This window comes from Aquarana catesbeiana, linkage group LG11 (assembly GCF_042186555.1).
Source record: "Aquarana catesbeiana isolate 2022-GZ linkage group LG11, ASM4218655v1, whole genome shotgun sequence".
NCBI lineage: Eukaryota > Metazoa > Chordata > Amphibia > Anura > Ranidae > Aquarana > Aquarana catesbeiana.
The window spans coordinates 210,829,356-210,855,441 of record NC_133334.1 but is presented as its reverse complement, the minus strand read 5'-3'; the positions used below and the strand labels follow the sequence as shown (position 1 = coordinate 210,855,441).

At 42.6% G+C, this 26,086-nt stretch overlaps 1 protein-coding gene across 1 annotated transcript in view; it reads right to left on the bottom strand.

Annotated features, from left to right (window-relative positions):
• Window positions 1–24,847, bottom strand: part of DPP3 (dipeptidyl peptidase 3) — a 122,238-nt gene extending 97,391 nt beyond the window's left edge. Inside the window, 1 exon segment of the mRNA XM_073605244.1 lies at window positions 24,700–24,847. The gene's annotated coding sequence lies outside the window, so the exon portion shown is untranslated.
• Between the last annotated feature and the right edge of the window lie 1,239 nt (window positions 24,848–26,086).

Genomic DNA, 26,086 nt, shown 5'->3' with positions numbered 1-26,086 from the left:
TTTGCAAGATGGCCCACCCCTCTGGCTAGGCTCACGCCGTTGACCCAGAGAAAGGTGAACGAAAGTGGCAGAGAGACAGAGTTTTAGGGGTATTCTGATTTTTGCTCACTTTAAGCTATAAAGCTCCTGTGTTGTTGAAAGGCATTGTCAGAGGCTCTACGTGAGTGTTGTACAGCCATTTCAAAACAGAGTAGTGAGTAATTACTACAATACTAGAAACCGCTTGCATAACCGCTCTTTTGGATCCAAAGGATGGGAAATGCCCTAGGTAAGGGGGAACTCCCAGACCCGCCTAAGCCTTTTAGAAAGGTTCTTAGAGAAAGAAAATAGTTGCGTAAACTTGGTAAAATGTCAGAATCCGCTCCAAAACGAAATCCTGAAAATGTAACATGTAAAGAGCATGTTGCACGGACATCCCCGTGGGATGTAAATCCTTGGGTAGATAATCTGTCAGGGTTGTTGCCTTATAAGTTTGTGTGAAATCTCCATTAATAACTGTAAAATATGGTAATAATGAATATATTTCAAAAAGGGTTTCATTTAAGTTTTTGCTAAGAGCAAAGGCCCAAGGCCCAAGGCTTGTATATGCAAACAAGGGAGAGCCAATTCCATTGTTCTACACCTACTCCTTTGAAAGAGTGCCATGCTGGGATATGCAATGGACCTAACTTCCTGGGGAAATACAATTGACACACTTGGCCAACATAGTCACAAGGATTTGCATGAAAGGGGGCCGACTTATGGAGTAAGCCCTCCAATCATGATCCAAGCTAGGCCAACCAATGAGACATCAGCTTGGTTTGATATACTCAGAGGCAAGGGGGAGCTAGGGGCTCTCTCTCTGATGACCAGCAAGCTGAAAGGAGCTTTGGTAAGGATGGGTAATTATGGGAAAGGAATGCCCTTTTACTTGTAACTAAATATGTGTGTAGATTACTGTATTGAGGAATATACCCTGTATTCCTTAATGTAAATACTTTATTTCAACCTAATATTTTCTTCCTTGGTGTAAGGCGATAGACAGATGATTGTGTATTAGCTAGACTTCCAACTGCTTCCTAATAAATGTTGTTATATTTTAAGCTTTCACTCTTCGTCAAAAAGAACTCTTATTTAACCCACCTCATATCTATGAGATATGAAAAATCTTAAATATAGATTTTTCAGGGTAACAGATGGCGACCACTGAAGTAGATTACAAGACTGAAAGTATTTAATATAATACCGAGATTTGTGTAAGGCAGATTAAGGTTATTGGGGGGGAATTTAAACTGAGTCAGTTTGTCCCGGAAATTGGAGGTCAGAACAATTTTATCTAGGGAAAAATATAGGTAATTGGTTGTTTTATTAGTGGGTATTAGATGAACTCTAAAAAGGAGGGAGGATACACCACATATTTTGTTTTGCTTAATATCCCGTAATTATACTTGAAAAAAAGTACTTTGGATGTACCATTATAATCCGGATTAAATGTAATGGGGAGGAAGTACAGAGCGGGAAAAATTTTTTTTTTGTTTTGTTTTTGTTTCTTTTGGGCTCACCAAGCTTCATTGCTCTCTATCTAACCAGGGTTTGAGTGTGCTGCATGGTGAGTACATGTGTTTCATTGGAAAGACACCGATTGAGGGTGGTCTTAGTTTTGTTGAAAAGGATCAACAGATTTTTGTTTTTAATTTAAATGGTGTGTCCACTAAAGGCATAGTATTGTGTGAAGGACATTGGAAATGAGCTACAAGAGAGTAGTTTGGTTTATTTGTTTGTTTTTTTTAGCTGTGAGAATTTACAAGCAGTAATATTTTCATTGGCGTGAGTTAAAGTACAAAACGGTGGACGTCTTGTTACTAAAGCTAATATTTGATAAAGATTATTATTATAGGGTATAAGGTGCCTCTAGCATACTGTATTATACCTTGAAATTTTTTTTTGTTAAGGATAAACCCTATCCAAAATTATTTGATAATCTGAGTTTGTGGTAGATTTTTTTTTTTTTTTAAACTGAATTTGGTTTAACATTGGTGTAAACACGGCTGTGTTTACCTTTCTATTGTAAACCTAGAGGGCTACCCACCCTATTTGATCCTGGTGGCTTTACTATTGTTACCTTTATCCCCCGGGTCTATTGTTTTGCGGGTGTAGGCCCAGACAAGGTAAACTACAGTCTATTGTGTGTAGGCTACAGGCTAGTGAGGGTGTCTCCACTAAGCTGAAAGATTGTATTATTGAGAGCTGAAAATATCTTTTATTTTCTACACTTTACTGTATTTTCAGAATTTTTATTCTATTGGAGTTTCTGTTTATTGTTTTTTCCCTCCTTCTATAGTGACTGTATAGTACAGGGGAACATTTAACTTAATCTAGCTTACAAATTGTGCATATTATTTGTTGATAATGGCAGCCATGTCCTCTCTAGAAAAGTTTGTAGCAAGTTATACTCTTAAATATAAGAGCAATGAATTTGCATGTGATGCTAGATTACAAGGTTCGCCTTGGGACTATGTCCAAGAGTTATTTGAAGAACAATTTAAAACAACCAAAAAGGATAAAAAGCTCAAAAGTTTAGCTGTAGCAGGCATGTATTCGGCTTGCATGGCTATGAATGCTAAAATACAGCAATTAGAAGATATAGTCTATAATAAAAATAGTACAATTTCTAAGAGGGAAAAGGAGAATACAGCTTTACATAACCAAGTACAAACCTTAACTACCCTTAATCAAATGGTTAATGCCTCACAGGAGGAAAATGTTAAAAAGTACAAATTGGCTCAAAAAGAAGTGGTACAATATAAAAACAGGCTAACCAAAGTGGAGACTGAACTGGACCACATAATTACTGCATATAAAGTGATCCAAAATCAGTTACATGAAACTAAGAAAGGAAAATTTATAGATCACACACAGTGCACACAAACAGAGTCACAGTTGCTACAAACCATTTCAATTCTCAAAGGACAGGTGGCTGGGGCTAGCAGATGTGAACATGCTAATGCAACGGCACCTACTTGTGCCTATAAAATAGGGGACACAGAGGAATATGAAAAGTACTGGGGAGGTGAAGATATGGGTCCTAATTCTACTTTTCCTGTGGCGATGGGAGAAATCGCTGAGCCACAGGAAAATCGAGAATGCACCATGGTCACAGACCCACTAAACAATGGGGGCCAGCTATCCACAAATGAGGAGCAAGACAAGTTCCCCATCATGGGTAGGATCCAGACCCTCTCCTCTCCTGAAGGAAATCAAACACGTTTGAGGTTTGATAGTAAAGGAAATGAGGGGATTTCAGAGGTATATCCAATTCAACCAGTAAAAACCCTCAAGAGTGTGGCTGCTTTCACTCACAAAATTAAAACTAATGAACACATTCCACACACAACCAATGTACAACAGAGCTGTGAGCTCTTAGATGGGCGAAGGCCTAGTGGCCAGGTTAAGGCATCTTCCAGCCCAGGGCAGCGTGTGCAATCTACACATACCATAGATTGTAATGCAACCAGGTTGAGTATTTCTAGAGACAACAGGAAGTTATCTCCTCCTGGAGAAGTTGTTAATTTCAACAACTCATTAAAAGGTGAGAGCTCTTTTGTAAATACCCCTAGACCTCCTAGGAAGACAGGAAATGTGGTTAATCAAGTTGGAGCCATGGAATATTCTCGGCCTAAAACCACACCAGTTGTTAAGAGATGCTTTAATACTTTACAAAAGGTAAAGTGCTACACGTGTGGGTTATGGGGGCATATTTCGCAGTTTTGTTTGTCTTCTGGAAAAAAGTTATTTAAACACAAGCAATATACAACCAAGAGGCGTGATGTGGAAGTATACTCACCGCGCTGGGGTGAAGGGCCTAGGAAATATGAAAATGCAAAATCATACATCCCTTCCTCAACTATTAAAGCCAAAAATGAGGCTTTACAGCAGGAGATTAGGCAAATTAAACAGGAACGGGATGAGTTTGTGAAAGAATTCCAATCCTTTAAAAGAAATGTTATTGACTCCTTGAATTGGAAAAATGGAGGGAGTAATTTGTCCATCGAGAGACAAACCACTACACTAAAGCCGGGGTGGCAATACAATATATAAGTTATGTTATAGAGTTCTATGGCATTTAAGTGTCACTATATCCAGACAGGAATGTTATGGACCATTTACCAATATACACGTATGAATGATGTATTGTTTGCTTTAAATAAAGTTAAAGAGAAAAAAAGAGGGGGATAGAGTTAATAACTGTTGTCTACAAGTTTTTTTCAGGTTAAGTGAGTTCCTGAAAATAAATGTACATATAAAGCAGCTGTATTGTAGGTTGCTGTACATATGCGTAAAATACGCGCCTAACAAAGGTAAGGTGTAACAGTCCATTGTGTTGGTTTTTCTTTCTCTCTCTTCTTTCCTTTGTATTCTCCCAGAGGCCTGACACTCCTAGCTTTTCATTTGTAATTAACAAAGCTCTATCCACAATGTATGGGTTCAATCTAAATGAATGTGTGTGTCTGAGTGATGGAATGCATGGGTATGAACTGTCCATATGTAAAGAAAGATTTTTTTTTATTTTTTTTTGTAGGGGTGTACATTGTTTTTATGGCCATCAATAAGTGTGATCACACTAATGCGCATGCTTTGTACTGTTTATGATTATTTTATTATTTTTTCTCGTTTGTAATGAGCTCAATACTGGTACCAGTTTAAATTAATACTATTTTTTTTTTTTACAAGTTTATATGTATTCGCGAATAAATAACCTGTGCACAGATAAGAGATCTCGATCCCTATAACTCTGAGTAGGGATTTTGTTTTGATAATTTTTCCTTTCCTGTGGCTTAGAGTGAAGTTTCATTCACTCTGATACATGGAAAATACATAACAATGCATTGCTTTGCACCTTTGTGGCATCTTATGGATTCAGTAGGTCTGGTGTTTTGTTTTTCCTTCCAAATTGACGCATGTGCTGTTAATATGTGTAAAGGTTTTATGTCTACAGGTTGTCTTCTTAAACTTTAAGTTCTTACAAACACACCAGGTTTTCCTATAACTTTTTGTTTGTCAGAGTACAGATATGTGGGTGTGTCTGTACATTTTCGACTGTACTTACTGTGGATGGACGCATTATCTCAGCTGAAAGTCTGTTCCCATCATCCACTACTAGTTTAGTCCATTATGAACCTCTCAGAGAGGTACAGTGAGGTGTTATTAATTTTTGAGTTTTGTATTTTAGGAGACATACACAGACAAGGACAAATGATTGGACCCAGACTGGACAAAGTACTTTGAAACACAGAGGACCTTGAAACATAATTTTTATTTTTTTTTTTGTTTTAAGGAGAAGCCTTGAATCCAATTAATTGCAGTCTGGCCCAACTAAATTCTAAAAAGAAAAACATTTAAACTTTTTTTTTTAAACAGAGATCCTGCTCTCTGTAATACAAGTTCTTGTGGCCTGATTGAATTGCAAATAGATTTGCACTGAGAGTCAATTAATATGTTAATCACCACCGACAGAGGGGGTTGCCTTTTGAATAGCTACAATGTTTGAAGGCAGTTTCAATGTTTTTTTTTTGACAGAATACAGATTCAATTTTTTTTTAATTTGTTACATTTTTTTTCTCTCATTTTTATTCTTTTTTTTTTCTCTTAACGGTAATTTTTTTTTTTGTTTACAAAAAAAAAAACAAAGGGGGGAAGAAAGATTTTTAATTTTTTTTATTAATTCTTTTTTTTTTATGTTTACTATTTTTCTTTCTTTCCTATAGTACCTTTATTTTTATTTATTTATTTTTTTTATTTTTTTTTTTTTTATTGTGATTCTTGAGTTTGGTGTCACCAGGGTGAAATAAATGAATAAAATAAAGAAAAGAAAAAAAGAGGGGAGTAGGGGGAACATTAAATGGAGAACATTTAAAATGGTTAGAAATGTTGATATAGAATATTAAAGCTTCCCTATAGCATTTTGGGGATGGACCAAGTTCCAAAGTTTTTCTTCTCTCTTTCGACATTGGATGATTGTTATATAAATGTATGTCATGGTAGTTATTACCAACTATGACAGTAACACCTGGGTGTTAGCAAAAGTCATGTGACTATTTTCTCTGTATATGTGACATACAATCCTCTCTACAGTTCTAATATTGGGCAGTCATCATATGTGGTCATTGATCAAATTTTTTTTTTGTTTGTTTGTTGGTCAGTTTTCTTTTTTGTGCCATAACCAAGTTCAAAGAGCATTGTGTGAATATCATATAGATATACTGGGACTGATGATACTCATAGTGATTGGCAAATAGCAGGGAGTATAGTACAATTGTACTTAAGAGTAATTTAGTTTGATTGTTCCTGAAGCCACTAGTGACTGATGACATCACACTCATCCGTATTCCGAATTATTTTTGTCTGCGTAGGCGACACTGCCTAATCTGCACGGAGAACTCTTAAAGTGATGACCTCTTCTGTAGCCTGCTAAAGGCAGGACGGAGCTATATGCCCAAAGGTTTGGCACCAGCCAAGGTTGAACGGAACACAGTTCCAGTAAAAAGGAGTTAGTGGTGAGTTGCGATGGCAACAAAACTCCCCGGAACACGTGAAGGGTCATACACGCACACACAACGTGGTATTCCACAGAAGGTGGGGCAGAGGTACTTGCAGGCATATGACAATGGAGGAAGAAAGATGGGGGGATGAAAATCAGACACCTGGCTGAAGGGCATAACCATTCAAATTGTTACACATGTCACTGGGAAAGGGGTCTCATTAGTATGTCGCAGTATATCTATGACAATTCTAATCAAAGGTCCTTACGGCTCAGACTTACCAGACAAGCATTCAGTTGAATGCATATGTTTTAAATGTACTTGTGTTTTTCTTTCTCTACCTTTGTCCACATTAATAAAGTATAATCTTAGAAAGCCAGGAAAAGCTGGTCCCCAGGCTATTATTGTATGCTGTATCCAATTGGAATCACCAGTGAAGGCCGTCCCAGAAGCAAGGGCAACAGGACCAGATTCGCCTTATGGACTTTCGTACTGCTATTATCGGACTATTGTTATTATTGGACTGTTGAGAACAAGGATCCTCATGTTGTTGTTTTTTTTTTTGTTTTTTTTGTTTTTTTTTTTCCTTATTGTTTTGGTGCTGTTTCTCATGATTTCTATTTTGGACTTATGACATCCGGAACAAGTGATGACTACCAATACTGGGATCCAGAAGTGTGAACTGTAGAGATGGAGAGTTTAAAAGTTTTTTTTTCTTCTCAAAGAGTTTTATTTCATTTCAGAGGGTAAAGCCGAAAGTGCCAAATATTAAAGGAGATTGCACATAAACCATTATTCTAGGTGTGGCCGAGTCTCATATTCTCAACTGGCCACAAGGGGCCATCTGTTGCCTTATAAGTTTGTGTGAAATCTCCATTAATAACTGTAAAATATGGTAATAATGAATATATTTCAAAAAGGGTTTCATTTAAGTTTTTGCTAAGAGCAAAGGCCCAAGGCCCAAGGCCCGTATATGCAAACAAGGGAGAGCCAATTCCATTGTTCTACACCTACTCCTTTGAAAGAGTGCCATGCTGGGATATGCAATGGACCTAACTTCCTGGGGAAATACAATTGACACACTTGGCCAACATAGTCACAAGGATTTGCATGAAAGGGGGCCGACTTATGGAGTAAGCCCTCCAATCATGATCCAAGCTAGGCCAACCAATGAGACATCAGCTTGGTTTGATATACTCAGAGGCAAGGGGGAGCTAGGGGCTCTCTCTCTGATGACCAGCAAGCTGAAAGGAGCTTTGGTAAGGATGGGTAATTATGGGAAAGGAATGCCCTTTTACTTGTAACTAAATATGTGTGTAGATTACTGTATTGAGGAATATACCCTGTATTCCTTAATGTAAATACTTTATTTCAACCTAATATTTTCTTCCTTGGTGTAAGGCGATAGACAGATGATTGTGTATTAGCTAGACTTCCAACTGCTTCCTAATAAATGTTGTTATATTTTAAGCTTTCACTCTTCGTCAAAAAGAACTCTTATTTAACCCACCTCATATCTATGAGATATGAAAAATCTTAAATATAGATTTTTCAGGGTAACAGGGTATACTAAGTTAATGCATAGTTCCAGCCCCGATCCCAGAGATGGAGCAAACGATGAGTTTCATAAAAATATGGTGAAGGCTCTGTGCCTGGGAGACAGGGTAGCTTTCCCATGGTTTGACCCGATCCAGAATGGGATAAAAAGTATGATGGCGGAGGGATTAAACTGGTTAAAATATGCACCGGGATATGTACCTTCAGGACCATCCCAGGCAGATTAAAAAAAAAAAAAAAAATCTAATAATCCTTTCCTTTTAGATACAATGGAGCCTACTGCTCCACTCCCGGGGCCCCTTAATTATACACAGATATAACCACAATTACCTCCAGCATCACAGGTAATAGCAGAGGATGAGGATGCAGCAGTTTTCAGACTGCGTACAAATCGTCCTCGAACCCCAGCATCCCAGGACCCCGTCCGTACAGCGGGATGGCAGGAATGTTGTTCCCCGGCAATCGGTTCAGGCAGGTAGTTCTGCAGGAGCCACTACCCCTAGGGTAAGGGATGAACAAAGTGGGAGAGCACAAGGAGGTATAGTAACATCCTCTACTGAGGAGGGAGGAGCGGCAGCTAGCACAGAAGGGAGATTTGTTAGTCAGGTTCACTAGTACTTTGAGATGTGGTACTTTAATTAGGCCCAGTGCTTCCACTCCCATCGCTGGGCCCAGTACCTCTTCCCCCATTGCATGCCGCTTCCCATCTGCAGATTTAACAGCACCGTATATCATAGTTGGAAATTATGTTATGGTTAAACCAATGGACATGCAATACTGCATGGACATTATCAAGAATTCCCCAGATCTTAGAAAAAAATCCTTCAGCTGCCATATACTATTTAAAGAGAGCTACAAAGGGTAGGCAGTGTTCTATAGAAGACTATAGACTAATTAAAGATGGCATATTGGGATATGACATGGAATCAGGATTGAGTTGGGATAATGTGGATAAATTAGACTTAAAAGCACCAGGCGGTAGAGCAGCAGATCATTCTTTGTTAACAGATGCCCATGTGGCAGAAATGTGGAGTCAAGTTAAGGCAGAAATGAAAAGACTATGGCAGGATAAAAAATCAATTTTTACAGCCATAGCCTGCATGCAAGGTCCTAAAGATTCAGTAACTGACTTTATTAAAAGGTTTAAAAAGGTGTGGAAAGAAGAAGCAGGAATGACTACGGCAGGTGATATGGGCATGATATACACACAGACCATTATGCAGGCATTCCTTCTTGATTAAGCAGCTAGTTGCTAAATGGCCTGAGCTGGATACAAAGGGATTTGAGAAGATAGTTAGGTTAAAGCAGTGGTCATCAACCCTGTCCTCAGGGCCCACTAACAGGCCAGGTTTTATGCATTACCTTGGGGAGATGCAGACTAGAATACTGCAATCACTGAGCAGCAAATGATATCACCTGTGATGTATTTCAGTTATCTTGCAAACCTGGCCTGTTAGTGGGCCTGAGGACAGGGTTGATGACCACTGTGTTAAAGGATTCAGCGATTTGTTTTGATATTCTCAAAACCTCATCAAAGGCACAATTCCAGTGACTTCAGCATAGCCCAGGAAAATTTGATAAATTCCTGATATGGAAATGAGGGATACATAGGAAGATACAGAGGAAATAGAAGAGGAGATTTAGGAGAGAAAAAAAATTAGAGATGCTTCAATTGTGGGGAATTAGGACACTGGAGGAACCAATGCCCACAGTCCAAGGGTGGTGCTTCAGGATATAATCCTGGAAACTACCCCCAACAAAGACACCAACTCCAGGGTAATAATGAGCAGCATACCATTAAATACCCATTACAATGGCAGGGAAAACAATAGGGTTGCCTGGAAGGTAGACCCTTCATATATTCTCTCAAATTAGGATGGTAGCTAGCCATCCATCAAGCAACAGGGGCTAAAGCAGAGTGGAGCAATCACCGATTACCAGCCGGGTCCCCGCTGGGTGTGGGGTGTCTCCCCGGGGCACACACCCCACACCCAGCGGGGACCCAGCTGGTCATGGGTGATTGTTCCATTTGTGCCCCCCACTCCTGTTTCACAGCGTGGGAGAATGCAGTTGGGTGAGACTCTGCTTTAGCCCCTGTTGCTCGATGGATGGCTAGCTACCACACCAATTTGTTTTATCTTCTCATCAGTATTGTGCGTCTACAGGACTGTTTACATTGACTGCCAATTTTTATTAAACCATTTAGTTATTCACTTTTTAAATGTTGCGGTCCGTTTTCTCTGACCCTTAGAGCGCTGGACTTTTTGTGTTTTTGTTTCATAGATTTGTTTCCACCAGTTACGGTCCGTTCCAGCTGCACTGGTCATACATGCCTCCCTACGTATTTATTCTCTTCATTTTTGCTCCTCAGGTCTCTACCTATTAGCGCTGGTATATTGTCGTTTTTTTTTAAGAGTGTGAACCTTATGTGGGAATAAATGGGGCATTGACTCGTGCCTGGGAGACCCCACCTCTTGAGGTAAACAGCCCTTATGGTACAGGTAACATTTTACAACATTCATTCAGAATTATCCCAGACTGCCCTGTAAATTTACTTGGAAGGGACTTATTAGGCAAATTAGAAAGCAAAATAACAGGTAGACCCTAATGATTGCATACACATGGAATCACTGTATTGCTTCCTAGCAGCTGGTGAACTTGATAATATAAATCCCCAGGTATGGGCAAAAGACAAGTTAGACATAAGGTTCATTCCATGCACACCTTATAAAGCTACACCGAAGCCTTTCACTAATCCTGTGTACCAGAAACAATACCTTTTGTCACAAGAGAAAATAGAGGGAGTTAGGCCAGTAATTGAGTCATTCTTAGAACAAAGTATATTAAGGCCTGTAATATCTCCCTACAATACACCAATAAATCCAGTGAAGAAGCCTGATGGCTCTTATAGATTTACCCAAGACCTTAGGACTATTAATAACTTGATAGTCCCAGATGGACCTTCATTGATTAACTCAATTCCCTGTACCACTCAGTATTATACTGTGCTGGACTTGTCAAATACTTTTTCTTCCTCCCAGAGACACAACTACTACTGAGTTTCACATTTGACGGTTGCCAGCTTACCTGGTAGAGAATGCCTCAAGGCTACATAGACTCACCTGCGATGTACTCTCCCTAAATTTTTACAGGGTTGGTCCCCACTTCATGGTTCTGTGTTACTCCAGTATGTGGATGATATTCTTTTGTGCAGCCCAATTAGAGAGGCATGTAGGGAGGATAGTAGATCTGTTAGAATATCTGTGTAATGAAGGGCACAAGGTGGCAAAACACAAAATTCAATATTGCCAGGAATCTGTTCAGTAACTGAGTTTCCCCTTAACAAAAAGGCACACGTAAACTGAGTCAGTCTAGGATCTGGGTCTGCCCCGCCCAGCTATTAAGAAAGACTTTCTTGGTGTGATCAACTACTGCAGGCAATGGATACCTGACTGTTCTTACTATGATCACATACTCAGAGCAGCAACTAAGGTCGAGGCACTCGTCCAAATTCAGTGGACCCAGGAGCTGACAGATGTCTTTAAAACCTTTTTAGTTTCCTCTCCTGCACTGGGCTTACCTTGGTATATGTCACCTTTTCATGTGTATGCTCGAGATAACTGTACAACCATGGCAGTGGTGGTCACCCAGGAACGGGGGGGGGGGGGGGGGGGGGGGGCTATGAGACCTGTAGCCTATTTTTCCAGAGTAGTTCCTCTACGGGTACAAGGCATGCCGCGTGTTTACGGGCATTTGCTGTTTGCGCAATAGGAGTAGAAACATCTATGTCAGTAACACTGGGACATGAAACCATTTTACACACTACTCATGTACTACATGTATTAAAAAAATTTGACTACCCAATGAGCATCTGGTTATGAAGTTATTTTGACTTGGACCAGTAACTTGTTTAATAAATATGCTTCCCCGACTTCAGGCCCCATAGTTATTCTTAATGTAATGCTAGGTGTTAAGGGTGAAGACGATTCCCCACCAGAAGAACATGACTGTGTACAGGTTATTCACGAGGATACCACACCCAGAGCAGACATGATGCAAGATCCCCAACCAGGTAGTATAGACATTTTTGTAGATGGCTCGTGTATTAGACCAAATGACACATACTTAAAGCAGAGTTCCACCCAAAAATGGAACTTCCGTTTTAAGTGTAGGTGACCCCCTGAAATGCCACATTTGGCATGTCATTTTTTGGGGGGGGGAGCGGGCAGATACCCTCTTTTTAGAGTCATCCAGCCGCCACTTCCTCTCGGGGCTCAGGAAGAAAGTTCACCTCTCCCCCCTCCCTCCCTGCAATCTTCTGGGACACGTCACAGGTCCCAGAAGATTGCCCGGCCATTCACAGTACGCAGCGCAGCTCGCGCAGTGCGTGCCTGGATGTGAAGCCACAGTCGGGCGTCCACAGTTACAATGCTGGCACCGCAGAGAGGAGGGGGGAGAGGAGCGGGGCTTTGTTTGCCCACATCGCTGGACCGTGGGACAGGTGAGTGTCCGATTATTAAAAGTCAGCAGCTACACTTTTTGTAGCTGCTGACTTTTAAATGGGTGGAACTTCGCCTTAACTGGGTATGCTGTAGTACAACTCCCAGACATTGTGTTGGAAGCCAAAGCCATTTCCCATTGTTCAGCACAAGTACCAGAGTTGATTGCTTTAACCCGTGCATGTCAGTTATTTGAGTGACAAGATGTGAACATTTACACAGATAGATTCTAAATATTAAGTGTGTCCTAGGGAGTGATTCTAACTGTAGGGGGGTGGGCTCACTACAACATGACAGATTACTGCTCCTGATGACAGGGAGCAGTTGATCCCTGTCATGTTGCTAGGCAGAACAGGGAAATGCCTTGTTTACATTGGCATCTCCCTGTTCTGCCGCTCCGTGTCTCGATCGCGGGCCCCCCGGCGGACATCGAGTCGCTTGTCTTAAAGGGGTCGTACAGGTACGCCCATTTGCGCAGCCGTGCCATTGTCGCTCACAGAGTACGCGGCAGGCGCACGCTTGCCCCGCCGGCGGAGCGCGCCCACAATGCCATGTCTTAAAGGGGTCGTACAGGTACGCCCATTTGCGCAGCCGTGCCATTGTGCCGACGTACATTGTCGTGTGCGCTGGTCGGCATGCAGTTAAGCATTCTCAGTGTTCCTCTGTGCAACTATTCCCTCTAGTGTCCATCCTGCTATCACTCTTAGCTGCTTTCACACTGCTCCATTGCAAAAATGTGGTAAAAATGCAAATGCGCTTTTGCAGAAGTTTTATCACATTTTTGCTGCATTTCCAGTGTGTTTAGCACCTGTGAAAAAAAAAAGTCACACGACTTCAAAACCGCATCAAAAAGGCAACCGTGGGTACGTTCTTGATGCATTTTCATTAATTTCAATGGGGAGTTGCATTTTTGGTGCAGTTTTATACTGTACCAAAAATGCAGCAAGCAGGACTTTTAAAAATGCACAGTGGTGTGGTGGTAGCACTCTCGCCTAGCAGTAAGAAGGGTCGCTGGTTCAAATCCCAACCACGACACTACCTGCCTGGAGTTTGCATGTTCTCCCTGTGCCTGCGTGGGTTTCCTCCGGGTACTCCGGTTTCCTCCCACACTCCAAAGACATGCTGGTAGGTTAATTGAATCCTGTCTAAATTGTCCCTAGTATGTATGAATGTGAGTTAGGGACCTTAGATTGTAAGCTCCTTGAGGGTAGGGACTGATGTGAATGTACAATGTATATGTAAAGCGCTGCGTAAATTGACGGCGCTATATAAGTACCTGAAATAAATAAAAAATAAAAAAATAAAAAATGCAACGGACGTGCAACTGACCAGTGTGAAGAGCTCCATAGGATTTAATTGTTATGCATTTTTTCTTCCGCTTTTCTTAACACAAAAACGGAAGAAAAACTGATCAGTGTGAAAGCAGCCTTAGAGACCCTCAGTGACTCCCTGTGTGTACCTGCCTACAATCACAAAGCCAGCGCAGTGCTCAGAGGATACGCAGAACACACCATTCTTACCTGTGGCTTTCTTGGATACCAAAGCCAGCACCTGGTCTTCCTGCATCCTAGTGATTCCCTATGTATTCCAGTCAGCTATCTGCATCCCATCACTTGTGTAATTTCCTGTGAGTTCCAGCCAGCCACTTGTTAGCAGCACCTGTGTACTCCATTTGTGCAGCCTGCTTCAGCCCGGTTCACACACGTGTGCTGCAAATTCGCAGCGAGTTCCCATTAATGCGAATCAATGTGGGTGTGTATGTGAAGTTAACAACACCCCAAAAATTGGTTTGCAAAATGCAGTGCAATTTGCAGAATCGAATCGCATCCCATGAAATCCAATTCTGGTGTGGCCAAAAAAAGGGTCCTGCACGTTTTTGGTGCGAATTCGGTGCAAATTGAGTCATATAGAATAATGTCTCAAATCGCACTGCTGAAGATTCGCATGCAATTTCTGTTCAAAATCACATGCGGTTCCCCACACTTCCAGCTGTTTCCGTGTGATCCAGGAACCCCTGCAAACCTAGATTGTACTCTCTACTGACCTGTAATCCCAACACCTCTGCATTGCGAGAGACACTTCCTGCATACCTAATCCTGTCCTAGATAGCTGCCTGCTTGGGGGAGTTAGAGTGCTGCAACCTGTGAGCCATCAGCAGTAAAACCCATCACCCCCTGCAAGGTGCTCTGGAGAAGATAAGACAGCTTCTTAGACTCTGCACTTCTGCCATTTTAAGACTTTCACCCCACTAAATGAAAAGGCACCCTAGTTCTCTCCCACTGGTGCCAACGGGTATCCTGCTACTTTGAAACTCCTTGAAGCTTATGCCACTGCCCCAGCTGCTATAATCAAATCTTGGTTAGTCCATCTACCCCCATAGTGGCACAGACTCCAGTCTGTAAAGCCTTGCACCTTTAGCTAACAGTTGAGGAGTCTCTTGTAGGCTTTGCGCCTCTGCAAAATTTATATTATCTTGTCTTATCTTGGTCTCATCAGATCACAGGACATGGTTCCAGTAATCCATGTCCTTCGTCTGCTTGTCTTCAGCAAACTGTTTGCGGGCTTTCTTATGCATCATCTTTAGAAGAGGCATCCTTCTGGGACGACAGCCATACAGACCAATTTGATGCAGTGTGCGGCGTATGGTCTGAGCACTGACAGGCTGACCCCCCACCCCTTTAACCTCTGCAGCAATGCTGGCAGCACTCATACATCTATTTCCCAAAGACAACCTCTGGATATGGCGCTGAGCAAATGCACTCAACTTCTTTGGTAGACCATGGTGAAGCCTTTTCTGAGTGGAACCTGTCCTGTTAAACCGCTGTATGGTCTTGGCCATCGTGCTGCAGCTCAGTATCAGGGTCTTGGCAATTTTCTTATAGCCTAGGCCATCTTTATTTAGACCAACAATTCTTTTTGTTCAGATCCTCAGAGAGTTGTTTGCCATGAGGTGCCATGTTGAACTTCCAGTGGCCAGTATGAGAGAGTGAGAATGATAACACCAAATTTAACACACCTGCTCCCCATTCACACTTGAGACCTTTAACACTAACGAGTCACATGACACCAGGAGGGAAAATGGATAACTGGGCCCAATTTGGACATTTTCACTCAGGGGTCTACTTAATTTTGTTGCCAGCGGTTTCAAAATTAATGCCTGTGTTGAGTTATTTTGAGGGGACAGCACAAGCTATACACTCACTACTTTACATTGTAGCAAAGTGTAATTTCGTCAGTGTTGTCACATGAAAAGATAGAATAAAATATTTACAAAAATGTGGGGGTGTACTCACTTTTATGAGATACTGTAGATGTAGCCTTTATGAAGGAGGCGTGATGTTGCCCCTGAAACGCATTGGATGTTTTTATATGAGTTATTTACCAACATTTAAAGTTATCTGTGGCTCTCAACAATTTTTGGTCTATGGTTTGTGCTCCTATTGGATTCCCATTGAGTTTGAAAGTTCCCAGCGCCTCTTTATATATGTTGTCTTGCTGTTCCTACAAGATGTCTGCAATTACTTTGTCCCCTCTTTTTTAATTTCATGTTGTTACTTAGGTCTGACTTTATAATTAAGACTTGTCAATTTCATGTTCAAAAAGACTGTCAAGTGAGGGCACGCTCATTGGATAGGGAAAAGGGTGGCAGTAGGCTGACTGTCGATGGAATATATCTATAACGGCGTGTCCAAACTTTTTTCAAAGAGGGCCAGATTTGATGAAGTGAACATGCGCGAGGGCTGACTCTTGCCTTTGTGGCTGTATATGAGTAAAGAGATGAGCTTGAGCGTGTTATTTGGATATACCGTATTTATCGGCATATAACACGCACCATCACTTTAAGAGGGATGTTTCAGGAAAAAAAAAAAAAAGAAAAAATTTTAAATAAAGAACTGTGAAGCAAAATAAGGGTCAGTGCCCATCTGCAGCCTCACAAGTGCCATGAATGCAGTCCCAACATTGCCATGAATGAATGCAGTCCCACCATTTCCAGGAATGCAGCACCCACCATTGCCATCAGTGCAGCCTGATTGATGGCCATCCATCTGCAGCCTTGGAGGGGACAGGGAGGGGGGTGGGACGAACGCCAAAAAATTACAGGAAACACTCCTGTTTTCTTGGCAGCCTCTTTAATACAAAGTCCCACCTCCTTTGATGGACAGAACAGTCGTCCAATGGCAGCACAAGAGACGGAATTCCTATTACAGAGGCTGCTGTGTAAACAGGAAATTCTCCTGTGTGTACGGCACTCTTCCCGCCTCCTCCCTGTGCTTTTGTGGGAGATCGTTCGGGGCCACAAAAGATATGTATGTCCAAATAACCAGGCAGCCGTTCAAAACCGAACGCGGGCCGGACTTTGGACATGCCTGAACTATAAAGTACCAAGAAATCAGAGAGAAGCAAAAAGACTCTTCTCATTAAAGTGACTAGGTTACTAAAAGGGAGGAAATTAAAGAAAACCCAGGATGTAAGATGAATGCACACAGCACGACTCAACAAGGAGGATGGGTTCGCTCATCTGAATGAGCTGTTAAAGTGATTGTAAAGGTCATTTTTTTAAAATAACAAACATGTCTATACTTACTTGCTCTGTGCAATGGAATTGCACATAGCTGCAAACCTTCACTGGCACTCCTGGCCCCTCCCCCTGCTGACACCTAAACATTTTTCACCTTAAAGTGGATGTAAACCTGATTTATGAAATTTGAGCTGGGCACATATCTGTAGTGTTTCTTATCCCTCTCCAAACCACTATGTCCCATGGCTTTCTCCTGCTCCATAGCTCTGTTATCAGCCTGATAACTTCTAACAAGTTCTCCGACAAAGGAGATAAATGAAGCCTGAAATTTGTGTCATGGGAAGTTGCTATAAATCGATCAGCAGACAGCTTGACTTGTCAGAGCACAGCTCTGCACATTCCTTTCTTCCTTTGCCTATGTGGAGTGGGGGTGTGTACAGAAAAATCTGTAACACGATGTGAACTTTATAAAGGATATATACAGCTGAAGACAGCAGATATACATGTAAAACTTATGCAGAGAGATTTGCTTCATCCCTGTGTATCATCCGAGGTTGTTCACTTTACTGGGTATATGTGAGGGTTTACATCCACTTTAATGCAAGGAATGCATTAAGGTAAAAAATGTTTAGGCTTTACAACCACTTTAGGCTGAAGTTTAGTTAAAAAAAAAAAAAAAATCTTATATAGTTTTATCGACCCAACTTACCTGTAATAAAGTATGTCCCATGTTGTGCAAGCAGCTGGATCCTGTAAAAATCTTCTGTGCAGTGACGCCCTCTCCTCTTTCAATTGCTCAACAGTCCCAAGTCTTAAAGTGATACTAACGTCTCCTTTTATTTTCATTTAGGCTGGGTTCACACTATAGCACTATCAGACATTGCACATGATTCGCACTGTATTGCTGTGCAGATCACATGCAATGTCTGTGCGATGAAGACTCAGCCATACAGACTGTATGGTTCAATTTGTATTCTGACCAAAATGGTACAGGACCCTTTTTTGGTCCGCACTGGAATCGAATTGCATGGGTGTTCACACCAGTGCGATCCGATTCCTGCACCATTTCACAGTTCGCACTGCGATCTTCGGGTGTCATTAACTTTGTACCGACAACCACGGCGGTTCGCATAGGCACTGCCGGCCAGAGACATGCGATGCAGGAACCTGCATTGGAATTGCGCCGATTCCCACATTGCAATAGTGTGAACCTAGCCTTAGGTCTGGTTCACACCACAAAAAGACACTCCAGATCCGTTCCGGATGTGTTTCTGCATGCACATTTTTAATGCGTTTTGACGTGCTGGTGCATTTGATGCATTTCCGGATGCTTTTTTCTTTTTTCCTGGTTTTCTTTTCACTGTACTGGGGTCTGGTTTTTTATGTTTTTGATGCGTTCCAGTGCATTCCAATGCGTTTATGCTTTTTACTGCGTTCCAGCACACAAATAATGCAGCAGGTTCTATTTTTTTTTTTTACTGGAACTTGAGCGCACTGGAACTGACTGCACTGGTGTGAACTATGCCATTGGAAACCATACAACCTACTTTCCATGTGTTTTTGATGCAGGAAAAGAAAATACACTGGACTGCATGTGGTGTGAACCAGCCCTTAAAAATAACAAACATGTCATACGTCATAAGGGCTTCTCTGTGCAGTGGTTTTACACAAAGCAGCCCCGATCCTCCTATTCTTGGATCCCTCATTGGCGCTCCTGGACCCTCCCTCCTGCCGAGTGTCCCCACAGCAAGCAGCTTGCTATGGGGGCACCCGAGCCGAGCCACTGCTCTGTGTCCACTCAGACATGGAGCCGCGGTTCGCCCCGCCCCCCCTCTCTCTCCATTAGCTCACTGACTTTGATTGACAGCAGCAGGAGCCAAAGGTACCCCGCTGCTGTCTCAGCCAATGAAGAGGGAGAGTCCCGGGCAGCATAGACTCTCCCATATTGCAAATCATTTGGTGGAGGGGGGATTATAGTGTGGGGTTGTTTTTCAGGGGGTTTGGCTTGGCCCCTTTGTTTTAATGAAGGGAACTTTTAAGGCATTAGCATACCAAGACAATATATAATTTCATGCTCCCAACTTTGTGTGAACAGTTTGGGGATGGCCCTTCCTAATCCAACATGACTGCACACCAGTGCACAAAGCAAGGTCCATAAAGACATGGATGAGGGAGTTTGTGCAGGCCAGTCAAGTTCCTCCACCCCAGAGTCCTGACCTCAACCCAACCCAATACAACACCTTTGGGATGAATTTGAGCGCAGACTGTGAGCCAGGTCTTTACTTCCAACATCAGTGCCTGACCTCACAAATGCGCTTCTGGAAGAATGGTCAAACATTCCCATAGACACACTCCTAAACCTTGTGGACAGCTTTCCCAGAAGTGTTGAAGCTGTTATAGCTGCAAAGAGTGGGCCAACTCAATATTGAACCCTACGGACTAAGACTAGAATGCCATTAAAGTTCATGTGCGTTTAAAGGCAGGTGTCCCAATACTTTTGACGTGTGTGTGTGCGCGTGTAAATAATGTCCTGCACGGGAATTGGTTATACTATACAGCTGCAACCATGATCCTGCTATCAAATTTTTCAGCCGCCATCAGCTTTCAGAGAATATCGATCAGAGTGGCTTTACAGCCGCCCAGGAACATCTGTTCTTCTCTCTCTCCCTCTAACAGCTATTACAAAAGGATGTTTTTCATCCCTTGTGAAAGCAATAAAGTTGAATGTAAAAGTAAAAAATATGAACCAAAAAAAAAAATATTAAAGACCCCCCCTTTGCTCTATAAACAAAAAAAAAAAAAAAGAGGACAATTTTGAAAAAAATTCAATAATTTTTACTTTTTGCTATAATAAATATCCCCCCAAAAAATATATAAAAAAACATTTTTTTTCCTCAGTTTAGGCCGATAAGTATTCTACATATTTTTGGTAAAAATCGCAATAAGCGTTTATTGATTGGTTTGCGCAAAAGTTATAGCTTCTACAAAATAGGGGATAAAAAAATACAGCGCTCATAGTATACAATATAAGTGAAAACAACAAAAAAAAAAAGTCAAAATGAAAATCCAAGTGAATAAAACTGAAGTTTAAGTCCACAATGAAGTAGGTGCAAAAAAATGCTTCACAAACTTGCAGGAGTACAGCGACACCCTCTTTTGCATCCCCACTCACCAGAACAAGACGACCCCCAGCTTTGCAGTCCAGGGGTCACTTCAGGCTTGTAAATGGTATTCCACACACGTGAATTGGTGTCAAAACATCAGAAGATAGTGCGGCGTAGATTTCCACTCAGAGGTTCTTAGCAGGATATGCAGGCACCCAGAAATAAGAGGATGGACTAATAGTGAAGTACTGTTAAAAAAGTTGATCTATTAAACACAGGGTCCTTGATGACACCCTGAGGTAGGGTGAACTGCATTGACAGAATTTCCTGTTTCGATTGACATCACTTCCGGTCCTTGGAACGCACGCTATGAACGGCTGCTTCCTGTATTCACAGTTCGATTTCCATGCCTGTTTTTAATCGTCTTTTTGTAAGTACCGATCGCTATGCGCAATTAATCAACTTTTTTAACAGTACTTCACTATTAGTCCATCCTCTTTTTATTATTATACACCAATTCACGTGTGTGGAATACCATTTACAAGCCTGAAGTGACCCCTGGACTGCAAAGCTGGGGGTCGTCCTGTTCTGGTGAGTGGGGAGGCAAAAGGGAGTGTCACTGTACTCCTGCAAGTTTGTGAAGCATTTTTTTGCACCTACTTCATTGTGGACTTGCACTTCAGTTTCATTTGGACTTTTTTTGATGTTTTGACTTATATTGTATACTATGAGCGCTGTATTTTTTATCCACATTTTTTCAAGTGATTAGCTCCTTGTCTACAGTATTTTATTACCATTTAGTTGTTCCCATCAGCGCGAGTTTATATTTAGTAATATATTTTCACAAAATAGGGGATAGTTTTATGGCATTTTTCTTAATATTTTTTAAAATTTTTTTTTACTAGTAATGGGGGCGATCAGCGATTGCGAACTATTCACATTTACACAGAGATCAGTGCGATTAAAAATGCATTGATTACTGTGTAAATGTGACTGGCAGTGAAGGGGTTAACTCTAGGTGGCGCTGTAGGGGTTAAGTGTGTCCTAGGGAGTGATTCTAACTGTGGGGGGGGGGGGGGGGGCTACATGAGACACATCACTGATCGCTGTTTCCGATTTCAGGGAGCTGTGATCAGTGACAGTGTCACTAGGCAGAACAGGGAAATGCTTGTTTACATTAGCATTTCCCCGGTCTTCCTCTCTGTGAGGCGATCGCGAGTATCCCCGCAGACATCGAGTCCTCTGGACCCGCGATCCTACTCACGGAGCTCGCAGCAGGTGCGCGCGTCCCGTGTTCCAACGGTGTACTCACCGCAGCCATGTTCTTCCTGTGTCCTCCCTCGGAGGCGCCAGCATCTCTACTATGTGCAACTGGCTGTGATAGCTTACGGCTTCACAGCTGGGTGCCCGCTGCGCATGCACGAGTGGCGCTGCACTCTGTGACTGCCCCCGAAGTCTTTTAGGATCTGTCATGTGTCAAAGAAGAATTTGAGAGGGAGAGCTTCTGTTTCCAGTCCAGGCGACTGGCACGGAAGTGGGAGCAGGTACCTGTGAAATTTGGATACCTGCTCCCCCCCCCCCAAAAGCTCAGTTTCACAAATAGGAGCCGGGGAGGAGTCCTTAAAGCGGAAGTTCTACTTTTGGGTGGAACTCCGCTTTAACTCTAAAGCCGTAACCTGCAAAGGCTTTTAAAGTAGCATCTATGGATAGTTTTAGGTACCATAGTTTGTTGCCATTTTACAGGTGTGCACAATTTTAAAATCTTGACACTTTTGGTATTTGTTTACTCTGCCCAACATCATCTTTTACATTTTACCAAAAACTGGGTATAATATTGTCTTTGTGAGCCTTAAAATGAATTAAGCTGTATTTTTTTCCCTGAAAATTTGTGCTTAATAAAACAACTGCACCAATATTGGGCCTTTGCTGTTATAAACTATATAATGTTTTGGGGTTCCAAGTCATTTTCTAGCAAGAAATGCAGATGTGAAATGTCAAAACTGCCCCAGATGGCAAGTGTTTAATGTAGGTAAGAGAGGGCACCTTGTGGCATTGGCTCTCAGCTCTGCACAGATAATACATAGGCCCCTTTCACACTGGGGCGGGAGGTGCGTCAGCGTTAATGCGCCGCTATTTTTAGCAGCGCTTTACCATCGTTTTAGTGGCGGTATTCGGCCACTAGCGGGGCGGTTTTACCCCCCGCGCTAGCGGCCGAGAAAGGGTTAAAAACCACCGCAAAGCGCCTCTGCAGAGGCGCTTTGCCGGCGGTGCCCCATTGATTTCAATGGGCAGGAGCAGTGAAGGTGCGGTATACACACCGCTCCAAAGATGCTGCTAGCAGGACTTTTTTTCCCGTTCTGCTAGCGTATCGCTCCAATGCGAAACCCCTCGGGGCTTTCACACTGGAGACAAAGCAGCGGCACTTTCAGGGCGCTTTGCAGGCGCTATTTTTAGCACTGTAGCGCCTGCAAAGCGCCCCAGTGTGAAAGGGGTCATAGGGTCACTTTCATTAAGCACCTCGCGCCCGCACTATAGCCGAATGATGGCTACAGCACGGGCCTTAATTGCCGGGAGGCCGTCATATGATGTCCTCTCGTGCATGAGCTGCCTGCGCGCCCTGTGATCACCAAGTCTATGAGATCCCGGCCCCTTACCACGTGATCGTCTGTCAGCCAATGACAGCTGATCATGTGATGTAAACAGAAGATCGGTAATCTTTTTTTTTTTTCCCCCCCTCACGCTATAAGCGCGAGGGGGGGGAAAAAAAAAAAAAAAAAAGCCAAATCGCCGGGTTCTGTCAGAGGGACATTGGTCCCTCACACAGAGAGCCGTGCCCACCAGTGCCACCTATCAATGTCCACCAGTGCCTCATCATGATCAGTGCTGCCTATCAGTGTCCCCTACCAGTGCCCATCAATGAAGGAGAAAAATTACCTGTTTTCAAAATTTTATTACAAACTAAGAAACTTCCCCCCCCCCCCCCACTTCTTCAAAACGTTCGGTCTTTTTTCGTTTTTTTAGTAAAAAAAATAAAAAACCCAATAGTGATTAAATACCACCAAAAGAATGCTCTATTTGTGTGAAGAAAAATGATAAAAATGTAATTTGGGTACAGTGTTGCATGGCCACACAATTGTCATTCAAATAGTGAGAGAGCGCTGAAAGCTTAAAATTGTCCTGGGCAGGAAGGGGGTTTAGATGTCCTGTAGGCAAGAGGGTAAAGTCCTGATAAAAAGTAACAAATAAGAACCAAATTTAACCCCTTCTCGCCGACCGTACGCATATGTGCGTACTCGGCTTTCGGGGGTTATACCGGGAGGATGCCCGCAGCTGCAGGCATCATCCCGGTACTGTTGTTTCGAGCGGGCGATCGGCTATCCGTATATAACAACCGATGCGGCTAAAAGTCGCTGGGCTGTTATACCGGAGGAGCGGGAGGGGACACCCCCCCTCCCGCTGCTCTTACCGGGCCTCCCGTGCGATTAGGAGGCCCGGTGTCCAATCGGCTGCCTCCGGCGGCTGTGGGCGGGCTGGAACGAAGCTGTGGGCGGCTTCATTCCAGCCTTCTCAATGTAAACGCGGAAGCGACATCATGACGTCACTTCCCGTTTACTCGGCTGCCAATGGCGCCGAATTAAAAAAAAAAAAATACACAGTATTCAGAATCGCCGTTTTCGGCGATCTGAATACTTTGAAGTGCAGAGGAGGGATCGGGGGTGTTTTAGACCCCCGATCCCTCCATAAAGGGTACCTGTCACCACCTATTACTGTCACAAGGGATGTTTACATTCCTTGTGACAGCAATAAGAGTAAAAAAAAAAAAATTTTTTTTTTTTAAACACAAATTTATAAGTATAAAAATAAATTAAAAAAAAAAAAAATTTTAAAGTGCCCCTGTGAGCTCACGCAGCGAAGAAAACGCATACGGAAGTCGCGCCCACATATTTAAACGGTGTTCAAATCACACATTTGAGGTATCGCCGCAATCGTCAGAGCGAGAGCAATAATTCTAGCCCTAGACCTCCTCTGTAACGCTAACCGTAAAAAAAAAAAAATTTAAAGCGTCGCCTATGGAAATTCATAGCTACCATAGTTTGTCGCCATTCCACGAAAATTTTTCTTTTAAAACACCGCTGCACAAATACCGTGTGATATAAAATATTGGAACAATCTCCATTTTATTCTCTAGATTCTCTGCTAAAAAAACATACATAATGTTTGGGGGTTCTAAGTAATTTTCTAGCAAAAAATATAGATTTTAACTTGTAAACACCAAATTTCAAAAATAGGCTTAGTCATGAAAGGGATAAAATGACATTCCAATAACACAGCACTGAAAACCATTCTCCCCAATCACCCTGCTTATGAATGAACCCATTTTGTCAGGTCCACATTATTCTCCAGCATAATATTACAAATCCTGGCACTTGTGTCCTGCTAGGACCATACGCTATGGATAGCACATGCTCCATGAGATCCCCTCCATTCACTCTCTCACTCACCTGCTGTTGTCCCAGATGAGGCTGCTAAAGTAAAGCCACATCCGGGTTACACAGCTATTCAATCGGCGCCACGCCCCCATACCAGCTCTACACTTCAACCAACCAGCGAGCCCCAAAGAAATCGTCCCAGTCAATGAAAGTAAAGAGGCGTGGTTGTTTCGTAGCCATATAGGAGCCAGGGTATCTAGGGGGCGTAGGCAAGCTGCGTTCAGCCAATGAGTGAGAGTTGTGTGAGACTGACAGTTTTTGAGACCTATTGAGGAATTGGAAGTATATAGACAGGACCCAATGAGAGCGTCAGAACATACGGCGTGTAGAGGGGAATTGGCTAGTAGTGAGCAGGAAGTGGCAGTGCACTTGTGTGATACAATGTGAATTGTGCGTAGAAGTGGGAGCATAAAAGACGATCTAACCCCTGACTGGATGACATTCAGCTAAAGCATTGTGTAGTCTAATCGTAGTTTTTGTTCTTTCAGAAAAAATGTCTTCACCTTTTGACATGTGTTGTGTCTCAATGTCTCTGATCTCCTTCAGCCAAATCTGTGTTGTGAGCTGTGATAACGCAGCATGCAGCTTTTTTCTTGATTTGGTACATTATGCAGGCCATTTAAATGGGCCGGTTTTGGCAGCCCCAATTATTGCAATGGGCTGCCAAATGCACGGCAACATTCAAAAAGTTGTGCAAGTATGACATTTATAAATCACGCCTCACCAAACCGCATGGTTGGTAAGAATGAATGGTACCCGTGCACGTCTTGCAAGGGCGGTGTGTTCATGTGCAGTGTGGGAAACGCAGCTTTCCTGAACCAGCTCTTAGGCTCCGTTCACATCTGAGCGATCCGAATTGCGGGACGCCCGTGCGATACCTGTCACTTGCAATTGCACCCCGATCAAAGCGCGATTTTGCCACGATTGTCGCTCTACAACTTCTTTTGAGCGACAGGCGCCCCGCGATTCTGGTTGGGTGAATTTTACCGCAATTTGTCGTCGAAAATCGCGCTGCGTTCGGGGTGGGGATCGCACAGGCGTCCCGCAATTTGACACTTTTTTTGAATCGCGGGCAGAATCACAGCGATTCCGCCCACAATTTGGTTCGCTCAGATGTGAATGGAGCCTTAGTCACTTTTGCGCTTTTCGGGCATTTTTGCACAGATGTTTTGAAGTTGACAAGTTACATAGTAGGTGAGGTCGAAAGAAGACACAAGTCCATCAAGTCCAACCTATGTGTGTGATTATATGTCAGTATTACATTGTATATCCCTGTATGTTGTGGTCGTTCAACTTATCTAATAGTTTCTTGAAACTATCGATTCTCCCCGCTGAGACCACCGCCTGTGGAAGGGAATTCCACATCCTTGCTGTCTTACAATAAAGAACCCTCAACGTA